The following is an 8,350-nucleotide window of genomic DNA, read 5'->3' as shown; positions in this document are numbered from 1 at the left end:
CTCGACAAACTCTGCCGGTATAAAGAAAATACGAGTGGCTTCTGTCCGCGCTGTGACAAATGCGAGCCCGAAACGATCGGGCACGCGTTTTTTAGTTGCAGCCGGATCCAGCCCTTATTGGAGTACGTCGAGGGGGTAACGGCTCGCATCAATGCCGAATGTCTGCTCAATCTCGACGAAGGTTTTTTTGTGTACAACATGGAGCCGCCGTTCCCCAGGGAGGAAAGAATGGTTATCCTGGCGATTCTGGCAGTAGCGCGCATGGTGATTTGGATCACGCGCCTCAAGTTGGTCCGCGAAGGGACATCTGTTCTGGATCGGGATCTGATCGTTTACTTTAAACATCTGCTTAAAGTAAAGATCAGATGCGATTGGAGGAGGTTGCCTAGAGTGGAATTTGACAAGAGGTGGGTGCACAGCACTAGTTTGTGCATCCGTTGAGGAGCCAAGTTTCAATACGTGTTCCCTCCTTAAGCATGGCACGGGCGGTGCTGGGGCCTTTGGAACCCATCCCGCTTAGGTTCTAGCAAAGAAAATCTTAAGAAGACTCTTGACTGGTGGTATAAATAAGATCCTGTTCCTGATTTTATTTTTTGGTACTAGAGAACCTCTGAGTCTGCCCATCCCCTTTGTGCCACATCCTTGCTTTTCAACATCCCCGGTCACTCCCCTACTCAGAGGTCACCTTCCAACCCCCTCCACCCGTTGCTTTGTTTTCTCCCACTGCCATTAAGATATTTTCCCCAATCCCCATTAGGGATCGCCCGACGCCCTGCTTGTTTTCGGTTCCCCGGAAAACAGTGGGGGGGTCTAGTCACCTAGATTAGTACAGGGGGGGGGGTCTCACTAACAACTCAGTAGGATTTATTTTTTGTTTTGGATATGAACACTATAATTAGTTTTCCCCTCTCCACGAGCAATCCTTTTCTTAATTCAAAAACTTTTTTACTTACCAATGCAATTGAACTTTATTTTTTCACACATGCACACACACACACACAAAATTAATATATTTAAAAAAAAAAAAAAAAAAAATGCATACACAAACACACAGACAACTGTTTATTAATTGTAAATATGGTTTTGATTCTTAAACGCTGGGGATTTATTAGTTAGTTTAAGATCCATAGAGTGAATGAGGTATTTTGGTAAATGTTGCCAGTCAAGAGTAAGACTCCAAAGTCTACATTTATTATTTTTTTTTAATCACTTTAGTCACAAAGACCCTGAACCCTTCCCCTCCCCAATTTCTTGTAGGGCCTTGCCCTTGTGCCTAATTTTGTTGTTTAAAAATCTTTTGTTTTTTACTTAATTGTATTTTCAAAATTTTTAAAAAAGCAATAAAATATATAAACAAGATCAAAGTGTAGTATCTGTTCTTCAGATGCTGCACTTCTATTTCTTGTTCTCTTTCGGCGGAGGAGAAATCCTTCACGACTGAGACAATTTTTATTTTTGTACCTTTTCTCCACGTTAAAAAACGACCCTGGTTTCTAACTTTGTCCCGTGGGGAGGCATTGTAAATGGGTACAATCATATAAATTAAAGTTAAGATGATATAATCTCGTTTCCCTCTCAATTTAAATATTGAAATAAATAAAATTAAAATAAAATTGATTTTTAAAAGGCTCAGTCGTGTTGTCCAAATGTTTCTTATTATTTATTTATTTTACGTCTAAGATTTTCTGCGGAGCTAGTTTTTTACGCCATCTTAATTTTCAGTACGATTCCCTTAAATGTTATTTTATCTAATAATTCGCAAATATAATCGTGTTATTATTGTTATTATTTACTTCTTCAAAACTGATAATTGATAAGAAAGACGTCTGTATTAAAGTAAGTATGATTTTATTTTTATTTTAAACATGTCTATAGAGCTTTATGAGGCGTAACCAGTTTGTTGGAAAATGTTAATATTTATTCACGCCTGAAAAACTTTTTTAATCAGTATTAAAATCGAGAATACATTTCGTATTATTAATATTTATACAATCTTCATCCGGTCAAATCTAATGCTAATTAATGAGATATATCTACGTGGATGACATTCAATGGGGGGGGGGGAAGTTATCGTAATAATCTCTTTCTATTTTATTGGAATGTGTGGTGAATATCTGAGTGTAGCTGCCGGAGGTGAGGATGCTCTTCCAACAATCAAGAAGAACAATAGCCTTATGGTTAATTATACTAATAGAGTAAGGTAATTGTTATAAAAACCTTCCTCTTTTGTGAAGAGTTACTTATTCCTTTATTGCGACAAGTCTTCGGGTTTGCGCATTGGTGCCTTCAGGGGCCCTTTAGTTGGAGCGATGGGCCTTGCAAGATACTCGGCGTCTGGTGTGGTCCTGACCTCCAGCTGGAGAAAAATTGGTCGGAGGTTCTGAAAGCGGTACGGTCTGCAGCTTCACGGTGGATCAGTAGAAACCTTTCATTAAAGGGGCGAGCGGAGGTGTGTAATACCCACATCTATCCAATCGCTATTTATCGTCTATCAGTGCTTCCAATCCCGTCAGATACACTGTTATATTTGCAGAGGGCTCTTTTCAACTTCTTATGGCTTGGAAGGGCCCCTAAGGTCTGTCGCGATGTCTGCTACCTACATCCTTCTGAAGGCGGTCTAGGCATGCCAAACGTGGAGATTCGGCTATACACGCTACGGCTCTACTACCTAGATCGAATGTGCACACAAGATAGGGAAAACAGTGGCCTCTGGATGGAGGACACCAAGAAAGCCTTCCCGGCTTTGAGAGGAGTGCACAACTCCGAGGGGGAGGCACACAGGTTGCCCCGAGGTGAATGTCCCTTCTATCGCGAGTGCCGGCGCGCACTGAAGTCCCTCTTAAGAGTGAAGGAAAGCCTCTCTAACACTCTGCTGTTGTCCCGAAAGGCATTATATCGGGTTTTAGTGAGGGGATCCGTAACGGATGACATTGGTGGGAGGCTCCCTTTTACTTGTAAATTTTCTGAAAATAAATACCTTATTCCTTTATTGGTATTTATTTTCAGAAAATTTACAAGTAAAAAATCAGAAAAATTTGGCACAAGGCCGAAGATGGGGGAGGGGAAAGGACGGTCTTCTCTGACTAGTGCTAACTAATCTAACCTAACTAGTTCCTACTTTCACTCTACTTACACCATAATACCACATTCATACTATACATCTATCAGCGTATACATCCTTCATCAATCACCATAAGAACATCATACCATGATAACCTAATTAAAACCCATAAGAAAGGGGGGTTTGGGAAGATAAAAATTTTATATACAAAATACAAATGAAATATTTACAATGTTAGTAACAAAAGACCCCCCCCCCCGTTGTTAAACTATGGCAGATACACCGATTCGCCAGTCGAAAGGGTGATGCGGGTCCGAACGCTTTATTTAAAACACCTCTTACGAAAACTTCGAAAGGGAACCCGCATCTCTGGCGAATCAAGCGATCTGTCACCTAATTGGGGAGGGGAGTGAGGGTAAAAAAAAAACAAAAAAAACCGCAGGAACAAACTTAAAAGGGGCCTAATGATCACTATCATACACTAGCTAGGTTATGAACAAAGAAGCCTAAATAATAGTCCTACTCTTGCCTATATCGTTACCTACTCTGGACTAAAAACGAGTCAGGGCTGACGTTCGTTCCTGTCACCCAAAATTCTTTTTCCTAAGGAACATCCAAGAACCAGTCAAGACTTGCTTCTCTCACCCGACACACACGCGCAACTGACACCCACCTTTCAACAAAATCTGACGAAGAGAGTCTAACTCTCTTGGCCTTGATACGATCCTTCAAATAATGACAGAAGAGTCGTATAAGGTCGAGGGGAGCGAAGCCCTCAGATCCATAGACCACTTTCATACGTGTGTTCCAGATAACACCTCTCATCACTGCTAGCAACGTCAAACACAAATCTTTTCTGAGCCTATCCGTTGTCGGAGCCCAATTGCTACAGACATTAATAGGAACCAAGGTTAATGAGGATGTGTTCAGTATGCGGACCATGAGACCTGTAACAAACTCAATCAGCGGCGCCACAATGCGACAATAAACGAAGGCGTGACATAAAGTCTCGTCCTCATCGCCGCACCGTTTACAAATAGGCGAGTCCACCAAGCCAGCTGAGTGGAGTCTCTTACCGACCCAGAGAGCATCCCGAATTACCAGCCAGGTCAAGGAAGCCTCGTCGTTAGTGAGGCATCCTGACCCAGGCGCCCAAGGCCAGATTGAGCGGAGCTGCTCCTTCGTCAAAGGGAGCCTCCCACCGATGACATCCGTTATGGATCCCCTCACTAAAACCCGATATAATGCCTTTTGGGACAACAGCAGAGTGTTAGAGAGGCTTTCCTTCACTCTTAAGAGGGACTTCAGTGCGCACCGGCACTCGCGATAGAAGGGACATTCACCTCGGGGCAACCTGTGTGCCTCCCCCTCGGAGTTGTGCACCCCTCTCAAAGCCGGGAAGGCTTTCTTGGTGTCCTCCATCCAGAGGCCACCGTTTTCCCTATCTTGTGTGCACATTTGATCTTGGTAGTAGAGCCGTAGCGTGTATAGCCGAATCTCCACGTTCCTTTATTTTATGTTACTGTGATTACAAGAACTGAGAAGAAGTGTGCGAAGAAGATTGTATTTTTTTCGCAACCTCACTTCAGGTTAGCTACTCTCAATTATATGATTTTTTTTTCCAACAAATGATAATTTAAGCAAAATACAAAATTACATTCTGCTCTTTTTATAGTGATTATATGTAAACAGAAGAGCATGAAAACTTAGTTGTGAAAATAACACACGGCGTAAATTATTTGACTGACAAACATTTATAAAAATTATTTATATTTATATAAAACATATTTTTAGACCCTAAGGCTAAAATAAAACCTTAAAAAAAAAATTTTTTATTATTTTTTCAATATTTTTTATTAGAATAAATGTACGACAATTGAGGCTGCTATCTTTTCAAAATTTGGCCTTTCTAAAGCTTGCCAGATTGACGTTTTTGAGGCCAAATTTGATCTTTTTTACGCTATTGCATGGAACCATGATTTTAGCCGCCGTTTTTTTTTAGGGGGGGGGGATCTTTTTTCTAAATGTGCACTTCAAGTGCGTAAATTATTGTTAAGACATTGGTGGCCCTTTTTTTTTGTATATTGGCATTCTTTTTTCCCAAATTATTATGTTTTTTGTTTGATTTTTGAAAAATAAAATATGGATACCAGAAATCATGGTCCCATGAAAATACCCCCCCCCCAAATCATAATTTGGAAAAAAGGAATGGCAATATGAAAAAGAAAAAATGGCCACCAATGCCTTAATAATAATTTACGCACTTGAGGTGCACATTTAGAAAAAGAATCCCCCCAAAACGGTGGCCAAAATCATTTCTACTTAACTGCTCAATTTGTTTTTGTTAAATATTTTTAAAAGTCTTTTATTTACATGGTTTATTCATGCCTTCTGACTCTTGCAAATCTGATGTACTTAAATGGCGCCTGATTTTAATTACCTGAAATTTCGCTGTGATGTATTTAACACCTCAATAAGTTGAAATCTACACGAAAACTAACCTAATGGCTGTCACTAATCATTCTAAAAGTTAATTTTTATTCATAACTTTATTTTTGTTTTACTTTTCCATTTTGGGGTCGTTCTATACAACAAGAAAAATTCAAATAAAATCGCTATAAAATAGAATGAAACACAGATATTAAGCAGAGAAGTTGAAAAGTAAATTTTCTTGATTTGTTTACAAATATCTGTTGACTAATTGATGTTTCGTTTTTTACTTTGTTTGTAATTGCTAACGACTGTTAACAATCGCCCGCATATTTTTAGATTTCAATGCAAGGAATTAGTTTCGCATATAAAACTTAACATAAAATGGTAAATCATTTCCTACCAGAAATTATTAGGCCACAGGAAATTAACACAAGAATTGTAGGGAATCAAGAACTCATAAATGCCGTGTCGATGGACATTCACAATAAAGATTAAGAGAGAGCAATCAGATTATCAGAATATCACACACACACACACACACACACACACACACACACACACACACACACACACACACACACACATATATATTTGTATATTTTGGCAGCAGATTATTATTCAGACACGTTTCGTTGAACAGAACAGTTATTCTTTTTTCCGATTTTGATGGATAGTTTTTCAATTCACCAGGTGGTTCTTTTAATTTCGGTAGGCAGCTTGTACAGTATGACACCCAAAGGTTCTTTTTCAGCAATATTGTTGTCATTGTCGATGGACATTCACAATAAAGATTAAGAGAGAGCAATCAGGTTATCAGAATATCACACACACATATATATATATATAGAGAGAGAGAAAATAAAAAGGAACAAACCATATTATGTGTTCACCAACATTTGTCTTTATTTCGAGACTTCCTCTGGATGAATCGAAATAAAGACGAAATGTTGGTGAACACATAATACGGTTTGTTCCTTTTTATTTTCTCTATTTTGTCGGAATACTATTTCCATTATTTTCATCATATATATATATATATATATATATATATATATATATATATATATATAAATATGTATATATATTTGTATATTTTGGCAGCAGATTATTATTCAGACACGTTTCGTTGAACAGAACAGTTATTCTTTTTTCCGATTTTGATGGATAGTTTTTCAATTCACCAGGTGGTTCTTTTAATTTCGGTAGGCAGCTTGTACAGTATGACACCCAAAGGTTCTTTTTCAGCAATATTGTTGTCATTGTTCTCAAGCGCTTTCTATTGGTGCATCCGATTATCTTCAGGAGCAATTGTTGTTGTTTTTGTTTTCTTTTTCTATGAGGCTTGGTGTAATTATGCACCGATAGAAAGCGTTCGAGAACAATGAGAACAATATGGCCGAAAAAGAACCTTTGGGCGTCATACTGCATAAGCTGTCTACTGAAATTAAAAAGACCGCCCGGCAAATTAAAAAACTATCCATCAAAATCAGAAAAAAGAATAACTCTGTTGTGTTCAACGAGACGTGGCTGAATATATATATATATATATATATATATATATATATATATATATATAATTTGGCATAATTGCATTGACACACTAGTTCTCATCAGATCACCAAAGTTAAGCAACATTGAGCCTGGTTAGTACGATGGGTGCCCATTTGGGAATTCTAGGCTGTATTTGCTCTTCACTTATCGCGGCATTTGTTTCCAGTCATACTGTACATACATTTCACTTGCCACTGGTATTTAACAATGTCGATTCAGGGGGGGGGGAGATTGCACAACTACTGCCACAAAACTTTCATGTGCAGACACTCCTACGTGGGTATCCATAGTCTGTCAAACACTGGAGGAGCCTTACTATATATAAAAACAAACACGCATATATTATTATTCCATATATCTACTTAAGATTTTATGTATCTACTTTCAGTATTTACTTCAACAATCCTCAATACTCGAGTAGAGCTATGTAGTAGGTTATAAAATATATATGTGTGGTTTGAGTTGTCCCCCTTTGCAAATTGGCTGTTTGGAGAAATGGAAAACTAGATGGCTCTGGTTGATAGTCAATTTGCATAAGTGGAGAAATGGGCAGCATATAAACGGTACTTTTTTTTAAGCAGCGTGAAGAGTGCAGAGAGTGAAACGACGGTTGGAAGAAGTGACGGTGAATTCTTTTTGTGACGGTGAATTATTTTTGGACGTTGAAGAGCTCAACCTTTTGGAAGGAACAGCTGTGTCTTATATATTATTTTTTAAATTTCTTTTTTTTCTACTTCACTACAAGCTATTTCGGCGGGAACTATGGAAGCAAAGAGGATCAGCAGTGAAATGCTTAAGACGTTCTCTGGAGAGGGAGATGTTATAACCTGGCTGACCAAGGTTAAACTTGTCGCTAAGTTGCGGGACATCGCGGATGTAGCCAGCTTGATACCGCTGTATCTTGATGGTGATGCTCTGGCCCTATATCTGGAGATGCGGGAGGAGGATTGACTGTCTGTTGATGCCATTGAGGAAAAGCTGAAGGAAGCATTTACCGAAGGACCGTTTGTGGCATATGGCAAACTAACCCGTATGGTGTGGACCGGAGAGCCTGTCGATGTTTATGCCAACAATATCAGGAGGTTGACGGGACTAGCAGGATTCAATGGAGGAGGCTGTCGACAGATGGTTAAGATGGCCTTTATCAATGGCTTCCCGGACCATATTTCTATAGCTCTGCAGCAACTGCCCGGTGTAAATACTATGGAGGTGGCGGAGTTGATTACACAGGCTAGGGTGTTGGCCAGGAAAAAAGAGAGTGAGCAGGGAATCGTAGCTGTCGTTCAACGAAGCAAACTGCAGCAG

At 39.2% G+C, this 8,350-nt stretch overlaps 1 long non-coding RNA gene across 1 annotated transcript in view; it reads left to right on the top strand.

The window, feature by feature from the left end:
- Nucleotides 1–1,721: 1,721 nt before the first annotated feature.
- Nucleotides 1,722–8,350, top strand: part of LOC145246109 (uncharacterized) — a 29,888-nt gene continuing 23,259 nt past the window's right edge. Inside the window, exon 1 of the long non-coding RNA XR_013863092.1 lies at nucleotides 1,722–1,836. This is a non-coding gene — a long non-coding RNA (uncharacterized LOC145246109). The remainder of the gene's footprint in view (nucleotides 1,837–8,350) is intronic.

The sequence above is a fragment of the Euprymna scolopes genome, chromosome 23 (assembly GCF_053919585.1).
Source record: "Euprymna scolopes isolate OS-2025 chromosome 23, ASM5391958v1, whole genome shotgun sequence".
Taxonomy (NCBI): Eukaryota; Metazoa; Mollusca; class Cephalopoda; order Sepiida; family Sepiolidae; genus Euprymna; species Euprymna scolopes.
Note: the sequence above shows the minus strand (reverse complement) of the source record. Positions and strands in the feature narration are given on the sequence as shown.